The 16,898-nt window shown below is 46.9% G+C and overlaps 1 protein-coding gene and 1 pseudogene across 3 annotated transcripts in view; both read right to left on the bottom strand.

Annotated features, from left to right (window-relative positions):
* Positions 1-16,898, bottom strand: part of LOC105478598 (SUMO1 activating enzyme subunit 1) — an 86,713-nt gene that overhangs the window by 25,333 nt on the left and 44,482 nt on the right. The gene's annotated exons all lie outside the window — the stretch shown is intronic.
* Positions 6,416-11,953, bottom strand: LOC139360385 (putative uncharacterized protein FLJ38264; annotated as a pseudogene).

Below are 16,898 nucleotides of genomic sequence, written 5' to 3'. Positions count from 1 at the left end.
AATCGCTGGAACCCGGGACTCAGAGGTTGCAGTGAGCCGAGATCGCGCCACTGCACTCCAGCCTGGGTGCCAGAGTGAGACTGTCTCAAAAATAAAAATAAATTAAAAAGGAGAAAACAGAACTATTTCTAAAGCTCTCCTATACATGATCACTGAGAGTAAAAGGTTATCATCATCTCCCACGTTCTTTTTTTGGGACGGTGTCTGGCTTTGTCACCTAGGTGACAGTGCAGTGGCGTGATCTTGGTTCACTACAACCTCTGCCTCCTGGGTTCAACCAATTCTTCCGCCTCAGGCTCCAAAGTAGCTGGGATTACAGGCACACGCCACCACGCCCAGATAACTTTTGTATTTTAGTAGAGAGGGGGTTTCACCCTGTTGGCCAGGCCAGTTTGAAACTCCTGGCCTCAGGTAATCTGCCCGCCTCGGCAGTTGTGCGGCTGTGCAATCACAACTCACTGCAGCTTCAACCTCCTGGGCTCAATGGATCCTCCCATCTCATCCTCTTGAGTAGCTAGGACTACAGGCATGCACCACCGTATCTGGCTAACTTTTGTATTTTTTGTAGAGATGCGGTCTCGCTTTGTTTTCCAGGCTGGTCTTGAAACTCCTGGGCGCAAGTGATCAATTTGCCTCAGCCTCCCAAAATATTGGCATTTATAGGGGTGCACCACCAGGCATAGCATAAAAGCATGTGATAAGGAAACATCTCCACTGTTTCACCACAAACTGTTCCCCATTGATTTTAGCATCTTGATTCTTGAAAGAATTGTTACTACTATGGTGATAGTCAAAGATAGATTTTGTTATCTTCATAATTCCTTGTTTATATTAATTGATTATTTTTCTTGTTCTTCTGACATGCTACCACACCCAGCTAATTATTGTATTTTGAGTACAGATGGGGTTTCACCATGATGCCCAGGCCCTGAAGTACTGGATTATAGGCATGAACCACCATGCCAAGCCTGATCAACCAATTTCTCTTCACCCTTTTTTTTTTTTTTTGAGACGGAGTCTCGCTCTGTCGCCCAGGCTGGAGTGCAGTGGCTGGATCTCAGCTCACTGCAAGCTCCGCCTCCCGGATTTACGCCATTCTCCTGCCTAACCCTGCCGAGTAGCTGGGACTACAGACGTCCGCCACCTCGCCCGGCTAGTTTTTTTGTATTTTTAGTAGAGACGGGGTTTCACTGTGTTAGCCAGGATGGTCTCGATCTCCTGACCTCGTGATCCGCCTGTCTCGGCCTCCCAAAGTGCTAGGATTACAGGCTTGAGCCACCGCGCCCAGCCCCTTATCATTCTTAGAGCACTTCCTTACTTTCTGGCATAGCAGAAATCACCTGTAATTTTCCTACCCCAGCACTGGAATCAGCCATTTCTCCAAGGAACCCTGGTTTCTGTTTAGTGGGGAAAGGTATTAACATCTTGGCATGAGTGCATTCAGTGCTTCTGGGATGTCTCTGGGCATAAACCCTCTCAACAAATAGTTCTAGGAAATAAACACGTGTAAAAGTGGATATGCATACACACATACATATTGCTACATCTACATATAAGAAACCATGAGTTCATCTAGATAACTTCAATTCCAATCCAATACCACATGTTTCCTTCTAGCCTTTCTCACTGTCCATATTCATAGGAACATTCCTTTCTGACAATAAGAAAACTTGATTCTCATTATCAACACTACATTTATCTATATGCTCAATCTTAGAAGAAACAGTAAGTAGTTTCAGAATTGCTAACCCACACCACTGTGAAAAACCTACTAGGCCAGGCAAAGTGGCTCACACGTGTAATCCCAACACTTTGGGCAGGAGGCTCACTTCAGCCCAGGAGACAGAGACTATCCCTGGGCAACACAGTTAGACCCGTCTCTACAAATAATACCAAAATCACCTGGGTGTGGTATTGCATGCCTGTAATCCCTACTACTTGCCTATAATCCCAGCTACTTGGGAGGCTGTGACGTGAGGATCACTTGAGCTGGGAGGGAGAAGCTGCAATGAGTTATGATCATGCCACTGCACTCCAGTCTGGGGTACAGAGCAAGACCTCATCTCAAAACAAAAACCCTACTAAGTAGAGTTCAATATTTATTTAGAGTTTTTCTTTTTTTTTGAGACACAGTCTCACTCTTTCCCCCAGGCTGGAGTGCAGTGGTGCGATCTCAGCTCACTGCAAGCTCCGTTTCCTGGGTTCACATCATTCTCCGGCCTCACCCTCCCGAGTAGCTGGGAATACAGGCGCTCACCAACACGCCCGGCTAATTTTTTGTATTTTTAGTAGAGACGGGGTTTCACCATGTTAGCCAGGATGGTCTCGATCCTGACTTTGTATTCCGCCCATCTCCGCCTCCCAAAGTGTTGGGATTACAGGTGTGAGCCACTGCACTCGGCCTTTTTTTTTTTTTTTTTTTTTTTTTTAAGATACTCTGTCAGGCTGGAGTGCAATGGCAGGACCTCAGTTCACCGCAACCTCTGCTTACAGGGTTCAAGCAATTCTCCTGCCTCAGCCTCCCCAGTAGCTGGGATTACAGGAGCGTGCCACCACGCCTGGCTAATTTTTTTGTATTTTAGTAGAGATGGGGTTTCACCGTGTTGCCCAGGCTGGTCTCAAACTCCTGAGCTCAGGCAATCCACCTGCCTCAGCCTCTCAAAGTGCTAGGATTACAGTTATGAGCCATCGTGATTGGCTAGATTTTTTCCTTTACTTTGAGGGTATACAGTCAAAATACTATATTCAACAGCTACTTGGGTTAGCTCCTTTTTCCTCCCTGCTTCAGTGCACAAATGTAATTTAAAATACAGTAATTAATACATTTTAAGAGAAAAACACGTTGGGCGTGGTGGTTCACGCCTGTAATCCCAGCACTCTGGGAGGCCGAGGCGGGCAGATCAAGAGGTCAGGAGATCGAGACCATCCTGGCTAACACGATGAAACCCCGTCTCTACTAAAAATACAAAAAATCAGTTGGGCATGGTGGCGGGTGCCTATAGTCCCAGCTACTCGGGAGGCTGAGGCAGAAGAACGGTGCGAACTCAGGAGAAGGAGCTTGCAGTGAGCCGAGATCGTGCCACTGCACTTCAGCCTGGGCAACAGAGCAAGACTCCGTCTCAAAAAAAAAAAAGAAAAAGAAAAAGGAAAAAGAAAACCACAGGCTGGGCGTGACAGCTTATGCCTATAAACTCAGTACTTTGCGAAGCCGAGGTGCATGGATCACTTGAGGTCAAGAGTTCAAGACCAGCCTGGCCAACATGGTGAAACTCCATCTCTACTAAAAATACAAAAATTAGCCAGGCATGGTGGCGTGTGCCTGTGATCCCCGCTACTTGGAGGCTGAGGCAGAAGAATCACATGAATCTAAAAGGCGGAGGGTGCAATGAGTTGAGATTGCACCTGCAACTCCAGCCTGGGCAATAAAGCTAGACTCTGTCTCAAACATAAAATACAATAAGGCTGGGCGCGGTGGCCGAGATCGTGCCACTGCACTCCAGCCTGGGCAAAAGAGCAAGACTCCGTCTCAAAAATAAAAAATAAAATAAAAATAAAATAAACATAAACATAAACATAAACATAAACAAGTAAGCAAAGGCTTTGGCCTGGGAAATGGGTTTCCCTTTCCTATGGTAGTACTTTCCCTTAACTTGGCTGGTTTCTGAGAAACCTGGGTGGTATAGAAAAAATGCAGACATGCAAGTCACTCCTGGTTATCTGGATTCAGTAACATGAGCTAGAAGCAGGGACTCTGCATTTTTCAACTGTTTCCTGGGTGATTATCATAGATAGACAGATAGATAGACAGACAGATAGATAGATAGACAGGCAGAGAGATAGATTTTTTTTTTGGAGATGGAGTCTTGCCCCATCATCAGGCTGGAGTGCAGTGGCGCTACCTCAGCTCACTGCAACCTCTGCCTCCCAGGTTCAAGTGATTCTCCTCCCTCCTCCTGCCGAGTAGCTGGGACTACAGGTGCATACCACCATGCCCAGCTAATTTTTGTATTTTTAGTAGAGACGGGGTTTCACTGTGTCGGCCAGGATGGTCTCGATCTCTTGTCCTCATGATCTGCCCACCTCAGTCTCCCAAAGTGCTGGGATTACAGGCATGAGCCACTGCGCCCGGCCAGGTTCTGATATTCTATCAATAGGGAAACCACTGGTCCGCTCTCTCTAAGCTTCAGTCCCTCTGAGGCTCAGCCTCTGTCCTGCTGGCCCTGGGCATGTGTTGCTCTGCAATATTCTTCCCTCTTTCCCACCTGGCAAATACCTGTTCTGCAAAATATAGCTCAGATCTCCCCTCCTCTGTCAAAACTTCACAACTCCCCAGAGATGGCCAGACCTTCAGTTTCCTAAGCTCAAATAATAAAATACTTTTGATTATTATGGAATAATGCAAATGTATTTAAAAACAGAACAATGAGCCAGGCATGGTGGTGCTTTCCTATAGCCCCTCTTTGGGAAACTGAGGTGAGAGATTTCTTGAGGCCAGGAGTTCAAGATCAGCCTGGGCAACATAGCAAGACCCCCCTTGGTCCCAATCTGTACAAACAAATTTTTAAAAATAGCTGGGCATGGTGGCACACGCCTGTAGTCCCAGCTACTTTGCAGGTCGAGATGAAAGGATAACCTGAGCCCAGGAGTTCAAGGTTATAGTGAGCTATGACTGTGCCACTGCACTCCGGCCTGGAAAGCAGAGCAAGACCTTGTTTTGGGGGGAAAAACAAACAAACAAAAACCGAGAACAACACATGATAGTTTCTATAGCCCTCTGTTATGGCTGTCCTCACAAGGAGTAGAATTATTTGTTTGTATTTTACATCGGCAAGGAGACTTATTCTATTCCTCTTCCAGTCCCAGCCATGAGATCTGGTACATAGCAGGTGCTCACAAAATGTTTGGTCTAAGAATATTTTCAGCTTCAATTCTGTGGCTCAAAGATGGTCTAAGTACTTTTCCATAACTCATCAGAACAGAGACTGAGCAAGTTAAGATTGCCAAGAATTATCTGATAAGTATTCTCCTCTTGAGATGAAGTCCATTTCTTCCTGCTCTAGGCTAAACCTGTATGTTATTGTTCATGCTGGTAAGTGAATGCTGTTTCCATACCAGACTTGATATTTTTAGCACTCCTGTTATGATAAACTCACAGTAACCTCAGAAAGAACAAATCAAAGTCAACTTTCTGCCACAGGAAACCAGCTCACGCTTATTGTTTTGCAACACGCCATGGGAGAATAATAAAAAGATGAGACCTTTTGCTCATAGATGGCGAGGCCAACTCTCAAGACAGTGGAAAAATGCAGCAGGAAGCATTCAGTCTGGCCACTAACTTATTAAGTAAACTGGAAAAACACCCAATACCTAAACATGGCAAGCACATGCATGTGGACAGCGGGTGGCTGAATTGTGAATGGGGCAATAAAAAACATCTACCTGTGAGTGAGAGCCCAGCGCAACATTGGAATCAAAAGCCTAATTGGTGCCACAGAGGCAGACATGAAGGCAAAATGACCCTGTGGGGACCCCAGTGGGCACACTGCTCTCCCTCTATAATAGGGCAAATGACCAGACAAGCAAAAACCACTCATGCAAAAAATATTTATTTATTGAGCACCTACTATGTGCGCCATCAGGCAATGGTGAAACAAAATCAGGTTTCTTTGTGAGGTATTCTTAGGTATGCATCCCAGCCAAGCACCTTGTCCCCACTAGGAATTCCTAAGGCATCGTCAGTCACGTTAGTCATGTTCCTAGAAACAATTTTGGAAACAAATTCCAAGCACTGGGAAAAATGGAAAACATGCATGCCTTTCAAGGTGAGACTGGTCATAGATGATGGTACATCCAAAGGATACAACATTATGCTGCCAAGAAAGCAAAAGCCGCCACTCTATATATGCTCTTTCCCTATAATTTACACCATCAAGTGTAAACAAGCAAGTTCCCAACCAGTGTTTCACAGTTTGATTACACAAATACAAACGATAATTGCTAACCATTTTAACAAGATACTAAAAAACTTAACACTAGTTCCCCTAGAAATTTAGAAGACAGAAAAATGGGGAGGGTTTAACAAAGAAAACTTTTGGCCGGGCGCGGTGGCTCAAGCCTGTAATCCCAGCACTTTGGGAGGCCGAGACGGGCGGATCACGAGGTCAGGAGATCGAGACCATCCTGGCTAACACGGTGAAACCCCGTCTCTATTAAGAAATACAAAAAACTAGCCGGGCGAGGTGGCGGGCGCCTGTAGTCCCAGCTACCCGGGAGGCTGAGGCAGGAGAATGGCGTAAACCCGGGAGGCGGAGCTTGCAGTGAGCTGAGATCCGGCCACTGCACTCCAGCCTGGGTGACAGAGCGAGACTCCGTCTCAAAAAAAAAAAAAAAAAAAAAAAAAAAAAAAAAAAACAAAGAAAACTTTTTATGCCTTCAAAAAGTTTGAAGACTTTTTACTATGATGCTTATCTAACAGAAATACAATTCAAATGTTTCTTGGGGAAAAAGAAGACAATTATCTGGGTCTAAATTCAGATAATCTTTGTGTCTAATACTATCTGCACCAGTTTTTTCTAGTATCGTGGTGATCTTGTTTCCCTAACTCAAAACTCCAGATTTGAAATTTAATGAGATGTATTAGTTTAGAGATATTTAATTTAATTTATTTTATTTCGAGATAGAGTCTCGTTTTATCGCCCAGGGTTGGAGTGCAGTGGCACAATTTTGGCTCACTGCAACCTCGCCTCCTAGGTTCAAGAGATTCTCTCACCTCAGCCTCCCAAGTAGCTAGGACTAGAGGCGTGTGCCACCAAACCTGGCTAATTTTTGTATTTTTTAGTAGAGACGGGATTTCGCCATCTCGGTCAGGCTGCCCTCGAACTCCTAGCCTCAAATGATCCGCCCACCTCAGCCTTCCAACATGCTGGGATTACAGACATAAGCCATCGCACCCAACCTACAGATCTATCTTAAATATGTTGAAAACTAAGTCCACAGGTAAAACAACCTAAATTCCACAGGTAAAGTCTAAATTCTGACTGTCTATAAAACCATGGATATGATTTTCAGCAGTCACAACCATGCTCAACCTTGGTCTCCTTAAAGGAAAATGAGATAACAACTATACTTTAAAGATTGTCACAAGACTGTGAGAAAATATATCAACTTAGGTGCCAGGAACATGGAAACAAGAGTAGTGCTTACAAAGTTTACCACTCAACTTGGATATCCCCCAAAGCCACCCTACATTCTGAAGTCAGAATGTTACTGAGACTTTACAGTAGGCCAAAAAAAAAAAAAAAAAAATCAAGGCCACTTTTAAATTATTTCTACTTCTAATGTGCTAACTTTGATCGTAAAAAATCCTTCCTGGTGCTACACAGTATCTGATTGTAAAATGTTCCCATAAGAGCCAAAGAGAAAAACCAGAATGGTATAAAAGTTGGGTTGCCCAGCACGGTGGCTCATGCTTGCAATCCCAGCACTTTGGGAGGCCAAGGTGGGTGGATCACTTGAGGTCAGTAGTTCGAGACTAGCCTGACTGACATGCCAAAATCCTGTCTCTGATAAAAGTACAAAAATGAGCCGAGCATGGTGGCGCATGGCTGTAATCCTACCTACCCAGGAGGCTGAGGCAGGAGAATTGCTTGAACCTGGGAGGAGGAGGTTTCAGTGAGCAGAGATTATGCCACTGCACTCCAGGCTGGTAAACAGAGTGAGTGAGATTCCATCTCACAAAACAACAACAAAAGCTGTGTCCCTGGAACCTTTCACATCCACCATCTCACTATCTTCCTTACAGCTGGGAGAAAGAAGAATTTTCCCCCTCAGCCCACTTTACAGATCAGGAGGCGAGATCTAAAATTTACACACTGAAGCTTATCCTAGCTGAGATGGGGGCGGGAGCTGTGAGCTGAGCTCAGGTCTATTGGTCTCCAAAGTCTGCTTTTTCCCTGACAAAGCACTGCTTACCACTCGATATGGACTTCACCTTTAATGCTATGGGTGGCAAGCAAAACAGGCTACAGCAAAAATACGATTCTAACTATAATAAAACTTTGGGATTAACTGGAGAATCTTCTATTTAAATTAATGAAATAATGTCTACTACATTAATTAAATAATAATTTAAAAGAAATACGGCCGGGCGTGGTAGCTCACACCTAAAATCCCAGCATTTTGGAAGGCCGAGGTGGGTGGATCACGAGGTCAGGAGATCGAGACCATCCTGGCTAACAGGGTGAAACCCTGTCTCTACTAAAAATACAAAAAATTGGCCGGGCGCGGTGGCTCTAGCCTGTAATCCCAGCACTTTGGGAGGCCAAGACGGGTGGATCACGAGGTCAGGAGATCGAGACCATCCTGGCTAATATGGTGAAACCCCGTCTCTACTAAAAATACAAAAAACTAGCCGGGCGAGGTGGTGGGCGCCTGTAGTCCCAGCTACTCGGGAGGCTGAGGTAGGAGAATGGCGTAAACCCGGGAGGCGGAGCTTGCAGTGAGCTGAGATCCGGCCACTGCACTCCAGCCTGGGCGACAGAGAGAGACTCCGTCTCAAAAAAAAAAAAAAAAAAAAAAAAAAATTAGCTGGGTGTGGTGGCACGCACCTGTAGTCCCAGCTACTCCGGAGGCTGAGGCAGGAGAATTGCTTGAACCCTGGAGGCAAAGGTTGCAGACTGCGCCACTGCACTCCAGCCCCAGCAATGAGAGACTCCATTGCCCAAATACCAAAACAAACAAAAAAACAAAAACCCGGCTGGGCACGGTGGCTCACACCTATAATCCCACTTTGGGAGGCTGAGGCAGGTGGATCACCTGAGATCAGGAGTTCGAGACCAGTCTAGCCAACATGGTGAAACTCCATCTCTACTACAAACACAAAAAATGAGCTGGGCATGTTGGCAGGCGCCTGTAATCCCGGCTACTTGGGAGGCTAAAGCAGGAGAATCGCTTCAACCTGGGAGGTGGAGGTTGCAGTGAGCCGAGATCTGGCCACTGCACTCCAGCCTGGGCGGCAGAGCGAGACTCCGTCTCAAAAAAAAAAAAAAATTAAAAAAAAATAAATAAATAAATAAAATAAAATAAATACACAGGACAGGCCTGGTGGCTCATGCCTGTAATCCCAGCACTTTGGGAGGCCGAGGTGGGCGGATCACCTGAGGTCAGGAGTTGGAGACCAGCCTGACCAACATGGAGAAAACTCGTCTCTACTAAAAATACAAAATTAGCTGGGCTTGGTGGCACATGCCTACAATCCCAGCTACTTGAGAGGCTGAGGTTGCAGTGAGCCGAGATCGCACCACTGCACTCCAGCTTGGGCAAAGAAAGTGAGACTCCTACTGGGGCGGGGGGGAGAAAGAAATACACAAATGGTGTTGAAAGTATAAAATTTTAAAAGGCTGAAAGACAACACACAGGAAGGAACTTTATTTTATTACATTCTCACTGACTACTCAGAATGTAGAAACTTGAGATTGGCTGGCTAACTTAATCCTATCATTTTATAATTCAGTAAACAAAACCCTAAAGATATAAGTTGACTTGTTTGCCCCAGGTCATAAAGACACTTAATGGGAAGTATATTTGGCAGAAGGTAACCTCACCTGGGGAAGCTGCCATGCTCTCCTGGAAAAATTCAATGAGGTCAAATTACTGGAGAATCTCATTTCTATGAATAACCAAGCAAAATACTGAAAGAAGTATTTCTCAATATGAGGTCAGGGCTGGGTGTGGTGGCTCACGCCTGTAATCCCAGCACTTTGGGAGGCTGAGGCGGATGGATCACGAGGTCAGGAGATCAAGACCATCCTGCTAACTGGTGAAACCCTGTCTCTACTAAAAAAAGAAAATACAAAAAATTAGGCGGGCATCTATAGTCCCAGCTACTCGGGAGGCTGAGACAGGAGAATGATGTGAACCCAGGAGGCAGAGCTTGCAGTGAGCCAAAATCACGCCACTGCACTCCAGCCTGGTGACAGAGGGCGACTCCCCTCAAAAAAATAAAAGAAAAAGAAAAAAGAAAGTAAATCACATCCTTGTGCCCACTGCATTTCGAACACTCCTTATAGTTTCAGGTTTAGCACTCCTGTAGAGACACAACAGCTCAGGAGGACCAAGAGGGAATAAAAACATTTTCAGAAATGTACAATACATACAATAAAAGTTAGGACTTGTCATCTGCTACAAAGAGAAAAGCCGAGGAAAGGTTATATTGGATATCCAAAATATTGGGAAGGGCACTGTGTGTGGTGTAAAAGAATTGGACCCTGGAAGAGTTGGGAGACTTGGGTTGAGACATAGTAATATCGGACCACAGCTCATATGAACATAGAGTCCTTTCCTTTCTAGACCTCATTATTTTTTTTGGTTTTTTTGAGACAGAGTCTTGCTCTGTCACCCAGGCTGGAGTGCAATGACAGGATCTTGGCTCACTGCAGCCTCTACCTCCTGGGTTCAAGAAATTCTCCAGCCTCAGTCTCCTGAGTAGCTGGAACAACAGGAATGCGCCACCATGCCTGGCTGATTTTTTTTCTTTTTTCTTTCTGAGACAGAATCTCGCTCTGTGGTACAGGCTGGAGTGCAGTGGTGCAATCTCAGCTCACTGCAAGCTCCGCCTCCCAATGCCATTCTCTTGCTTCAGCCTCCCGAGTAGCTGGGACTACAGGTACCTACCACCACGCTCGGCTAATTTTTCTGTATTTTAAGTAGAGATGGGGTTTCATTGCGTTAGCCAGGATGGTCTCCATCTCCCGACCTCGTGATCTGCCTGTCTCGGCCTCCTGAAGTACTGGGATTACAGGCGTGAGCCACCACGCCCAGTCTATTTTTTTTTTTTTTTTTTTTTTTGAGACGGAGTTTCGCTCGTTTCCCAAGCTGGAGCACAATGGTGCTATCTCAGCTTACTGCAACCTCCACCTCCCAGGTTCAAGTGATTCTTCTGCCTTAGCCTCCCTAGTAGTGGGAATTACAGGCGCCCACCACCATGCCCAGTTAATTTTTTGTATTTTTAGTAGAGACGGGGTTTTACCACGTTGGCCAGGCTGGTCTCGAACTCCTGACCTCAGGTGACTCACCCGCCTCGGCCTCCCAAAGTGCTGGGATTACAGGTATGAGCCACCTCACCTGGCCTAGGCCTCATTTTTATCATGAAAAGAGAGTTGGACTAAGTAGAATTGAAAAGTGGTTCATTTTGTGTGCCAGGACAGAGAATGACTGCAAGCAGTGCTGTATAAAGAATTCTGAAGCTATAGGGAATGTGGCTTGATGGTTTAGATGTGCTGGCCAACGTGGAGGGCTTCCTTAGCCATGTTTTTCATAGGTGAGGGATGGAGGGAATGGGAAATACGTATTTGCCATTCTTGGCCTAGACGATACTTGGGGTTGCTTCCTTTTAACACTGTATGATTGACTGGGCACGATGGCTCACGCCTGTAATCCCAGCACTTTGGGAGACTGAGGCAGGAGGATCACCTGAGGTCAGGAGTTTGAGAGAGCCGGGCCAACATGGAGAAGCCAAAAATACAAAAATTTGTCTCTACCAAAAATACAAAATTTGTGGCCGGGCGCAGTGGCTCAAGCCTGTAATCCCAGCACTTTGGGAGGCCGAGACGGGCGGATCACAAGGTCAGGAGATCGAGACCATCCTGGCTAACACGGCGAAACCCCGTCTCTACTAAAAACACAAAAAATTAGCCGGGCGAGGTGGTGGCGCCTGTGGTCCCAGCTACTCGGGAAGCTGAGGCAGGAGAATGGCGGGAACCCGGGAGGCGGAGCTTGCAGTGAGCTGAGATCTGGCCACTGCACTCCAGCCTGGGCGACAGAGCGAGACTCCGTCTCAAAAAAAAAAAAAAATACAAAATTTGCGAGCGTGGCGGTGCATGCCTGTAATCCCAGCTACTCAGGAGGCTGATGCAGGAGAATTGCTTAAACCTGGGAGGTGGAGGTTGTGGTGAACCGAGATCGCGCCATTGCACTCCAGCCTGGTCAACAAGAATGAAACTCTGTCTTAGAAAAAAATAAAAAAAAAATAGGCCGGGCGCGGTGGCTCAAGCCTGTAATCCCTGCACTTTGGGAGGCCGAGACGGGTGGATCACGAGGTCAGGAGATCGAGACCATCCTGGCTAACACGGTGAAACCCCGTCTCTACTAAAAAATACAAAAAATGAGCTGGGCACGGTGGCTCAAGCCTGTAATCCCAACACTTTGGGAGGCCGAGACGGGCAGATCATGAGGTCAGGAGATCGAGACCACTGTCATCCTGACGGTAAAACCCCGTCTTTACTAAAAAAAAAAATACAAAAAACTAGCCGAGTGTGGTGGCGGGCGCCTGTAGTCCCAGCTACTCGGGAGGCTGAGACAGGAGAATGGCGTAAACCCAGGAAGCGGAGCTTGCAGTGAGCTGAGATCGGGCCACTGCACTCCAGCCTGGGCCACAGAGCGAGACTCTATCTCAAAAAAAAAAAAAAAAAAAAAAAGGCCGGGCGCGGTGGCTCAAGCCTGTAATCCCAGCACTTTGGGAGGCCGAGGCGGGCGGATCACAAGGTCAGGAGATCGAGACCACAGTGAAACCCCGTCTCTACTAAAAATACAAAAAATTAGCCGGGCGCGGTGGCAGGCGCCTGTAGTCCCAGCTACTCAGGAGGCTGAGGCAGGAGAATGGCGGGAACCCGGGAGGCGGAGCTTGCAGTGAGCCGAGATTGCGCCACTGCACTCCAGCCTGGGCAACAGCGTGAGACTCCGTCTCAAAAAAAAAAAAAAAAAAAAAAAAAAGAAAAAAGAAAAAAATAAAATAAAGTAAAACATTGTATGATTATGACTGACCTATACATTTAAGTTATAATGATAAATTTTATGTTATGTGCTTTTTACCACAACAACAACAAAAAAAGAAATTTCTGACTGTTAACAACTTAACTGAATGTTTTGATCACCATATCCAAAGCCCTGGAACTCAAAACTGAAAATGACAGATAATGCCATCTTGGAGAGAGCGGTAAACATGATAGGATATATTATCCGGCAAAGTGTCATAGGCTCTCACAAGACTGTTGCCATAATCCCCACTGAGGGATGGAATTAAGGGTAAACAGGCTGGGCGCAGTGGCTCACGTCTGGAATCCCAGCACTTTGGGAGGCCAAGGCGGGTGGATCACCTGAGATCAGGAGTTCAAGACCAGCCTGGCCAACATGACCCATCTCTACTAAAAATACAAAAACTAGTCGGATGAGGTGGTGTGCGCCTGTAATCCCGGCTACTCGGGAGGCTGAGGCAGAATCACTTAAACCTAGGAGGCAGAAGTTGCAGTAATCCGAGATTGTGCCAAAGCACTCCAGCCTAGGTGACAGAGCTGAAGTCCGTCTCAAAAAAAAAAAAAAAAGGGGAAAAACAGAGCCAATCACAAATCATCTACTCCGGAGTTGAAAAGTGTACACGCCAAAAAAAAAAAAAAAAGGAGAGAAAAGAAAAAAAAGCACATATCTTCACACATGACAGTTCTCTAGGACTTGCTCTGTGCCAGGTGTTTTGCATGTATATCACCTTAATCTCACAAAGGCCCTCAGGCAACTGCTATTAACACCACCAGCTGCAGAGGGGAATCTGAGGCTGAGGCTCAGGGAATTTGAAGTCAGTGGCTCAAGATCACCCATCTAAAAGAACATGGTAGTGGCCCACTGGAAGCCAGGTCTGTTTTGATTCCAGAGGTCTTGTTCTTTTTTTTCCCCCGAGACAGAGTCTCTGTCACCCAGGCTGGAGTGCAGTGGGGTGATCTTGGCTCACTGCAACCTCCGCCTCCTGGGTTCAAGCGATTCTAAAGGCACGCGCCACCATGCCTAGGTAATTTTTGTATTCTTAGTAGAGGTGGGTTTCACCATGTTGGCCAGGCTGGTCTCCAACTCTTGACCTCGTGATCTGCCCGCCTCAGCCTCCCAAAGTGCTGGGATTACAGGTGTAAGCCACCGCGCCTGGCCCAAAGGCCTTGTTCGGAACAATCATGCGCCACTGCCTGCCACAGAAGTCATAAAGCTACTGTTTCTTCCTCAACCACCTGCCCACCCCTCCAGCCTCATAACTGCTGATGCTGATGGCCAGTGGCACCTGCATTGAATATCCACTTTGCTCGTAGATAACAGTTTTGTCCCCTCAGTTCAATGACCCCTGTGATGTTGAGATGAATGAGAAAATATTCTGGAAACTGCAGAGGGTTAAATCAGGATTTCTTCACCTCAGCACACTACTGACATTCTGTGCTGGATAACTCTGTCATGGGGGGCCTGTCCTGTGCACTGTGGGATATTTAGTAACACCCCTATCCTCTACTCACTAGATGCCAGTAACATCTCCCCACCCAGCTCTAACAACAAAAAATGTTTCCAGACATCACTGCCAAATGTCCCCAGTTGAGAGCCACTGGATAACGGTAAACTCAAAGGCCAGTTGACTCTTTTTTTTTTTTTTCTTTTTTTGAGACGGAGTCTCGCTCTGTCGCCCAGGCTGGAGTGCAGTGGCTGGATCTCGGCTCACTGCAAGCTCCGCCTCCCGGGTTTACGCCATTCTCCTGCCTCAGCCTCCCGAGTAGCTGGGACTACAGGCGCCCGCCACCTCGCCCGGCTAGTTTTTTGTATTTTTTAGTAGAGATGGGGTTTCACCGTGTTAGCCAGGATGGTCTCGATCTCCTGACCTCGTGATCCGCCCGTCTCGGCCTCCCAAAGTGTTGGGATTACAGGCTTGAGCCACCGCGCCCGGCCGTTTACTCTTTTCATAAGCAGCAGTTAGAGATGCTCAAGTCAGACCCAAACTTTGGCAAATTAGCAGCCACTGTTCCCTGAGGGCTTTCTATGTGTGAGGCAGTCAGCAACATGCTTCCCCCAAAGGACCCAGATGCTGCTCCCACATGGAACCCCAGACTGGAGAAGACTCTGCTCTGACTGCTGGCGCCTCTTCCACACCTGGTCCCACTATCAAGAGGAGGCATTTTCTGAGTGCAGCCCACTCACATGCAAGACTCATTCCTGCTCAACCCATTTAATTATTTCCATACAAATGGATATTTGGGACTTTCAGATAGTTCATCCTGCTGGGCACGGTGGCTAACACCTGTAATCCCAGCACTTTGGGAGGCTGAGGCAGGTGGATCATCTGAGGTTGGGAGTTTGAGACCAGCCCGGTCACCATGGTGAAAGCCCATCTCTACTAAAAATACAAAAATGAGCTGGGTGTGGTGGGGGGCACCTGTAATCCCAGCTACTCAGGAGGCTGAGGCAGGGGAACCGTTCGAATCAGGAGGTGGGGGTTGCAGTGAGCCAAGATTGCGCCACTGCACTCCAGCCTGGGCATCAGAGTGAGACTCTGTCTCAAAAAAATAAATGCATAAATAACAACAACAACAAAAATACTATTTTAAGAATTATCACGCCTGTAATCCCAGCACTTTGGGAGGCTGAGGCGGGCGGATCACCTGAGGTCAGGAGTTCAAGACCAGCCTTACTAACATAGTGAAACCCTATCTCTACTAAAATACAAAAATTAGTTGCAGCCGGGCACAGAGGCTCACACCTGTAATACCAACACTTTGGGAGACTGAGGTGGGCAGATCACCTGAGGTCAGGAGTTTGAGACCAGCCTGGCCAAGATGGTGAAAATACAAAAAAATACAAAAATACTCAAAATACAAAAAATTAGCCATGTGTGGTGGCAGGTGCCTGTGAGCCCAACTACTCGGGACGCTGAGGCAGAAGAATCGGTTGAACCCGGGAGGTGGAGGCTGCAGTGAGCCAAGATCATGCCACTGCACTCCTGAGCAACGGAGTCAGACTCCATCTCAAAAAAAAATAAAAATAAAAAAAAATAATTAGCTGGGCATGATGACGCCCGCCTGTAATCCCAGCTACTCGGGAGGCTGAGATAGGAGAATTGCTTGAACCTGGGAGGCAGAAGTTGCAGTGTGCCGAGATCATGCCACTGCACTCCAGCCTGGGCAATAGAGCTAGACTCCATCTCAAAAAAAAAATTAAAATAAAATTAAAAGTGCCAGGTTTGCCAGGCGCAGTGGCTCACACCTATAATCCCAGCACTTTGGGACACCAAGGTGGGCAGATCACGAGGTCAAGAGAGCAAGACCAACCTGGCCAACATGGTGAAACCCTGTCTCTTCTAAAAATACAAAAATTAGCTGGGTGTGGTGGCACACGCCTGTGGTCCCAGCTACTCAGGAGGCTGAGGCAGGAGAATCGCTTGAACCCAGAAGGCAGAGGTTGCAGTGAGCCAAGATCGCACCACTGCACTCCAGCCTGGGGACAGAGCGAAACTCCATCTCAAAAACAAACAAAACAGTGCTAGGCACAGGAAGAACACTGAAAAGCCAACCAATACTTACTAATAGTCTCCTGAGTACCAGCAAAGATGGACTGATAAGTAGTTCATTAATAGTAAGAGGGAAAACAACCCCACCTTTCATGAGCCTGAGGCTGGTTTTGAGGCAGTGAAAGAATTCTGAAGAGGGGACTAAGCGCTGGTGGCTTACGCCTTTAACTCCAGCACTTTGGAAGGCCAAGGCGGGGATTTCACTAGAGTCCAGGAATTCAATACCAGCTTGGGCTACATGGAGAAACTTCGCTTCTACAAAAAGTATACAAAAATTAGCTGGGCACAGTGGTGTGTGCCTGTAGTACCAGCTACTCAGGAGGCTGAGGCATAGGGAGCACTTAAGCCCAAGAAGTACAGGCTATAGTGAGCCATGATCGCGCTACTGCATTCCAGCCTGGGTAACAGAGCAAGACTTTGTCTCAAAAAAAAAAAAAGCCGGGCGCGGTGGCTCAAGCCCGTAATCCCAGCACTTTGGGAGGCCGAGATGGGCGGATCACGAGGTCAGGAGATCAAGACTATTCTGGCTACCACGGTG

This window comes from Macaca nemestrina, chromosome 20 (assembly GCF_043159975.1).
Source record: "Macaca nemestrina isolate mMacNem1 chromosome 20, mMacNem.hap1, whole genome shotgun sequence".
Taxonomy (NCBI): Eukaryota; Metazoa; Chordata; class Mammalia; order Primates; family Cercopithecidae; genus Macaca; species Macaca nemestrina.
This window is presented reverse-complemented; position numbering and strand designations above follow the sequence as displayed.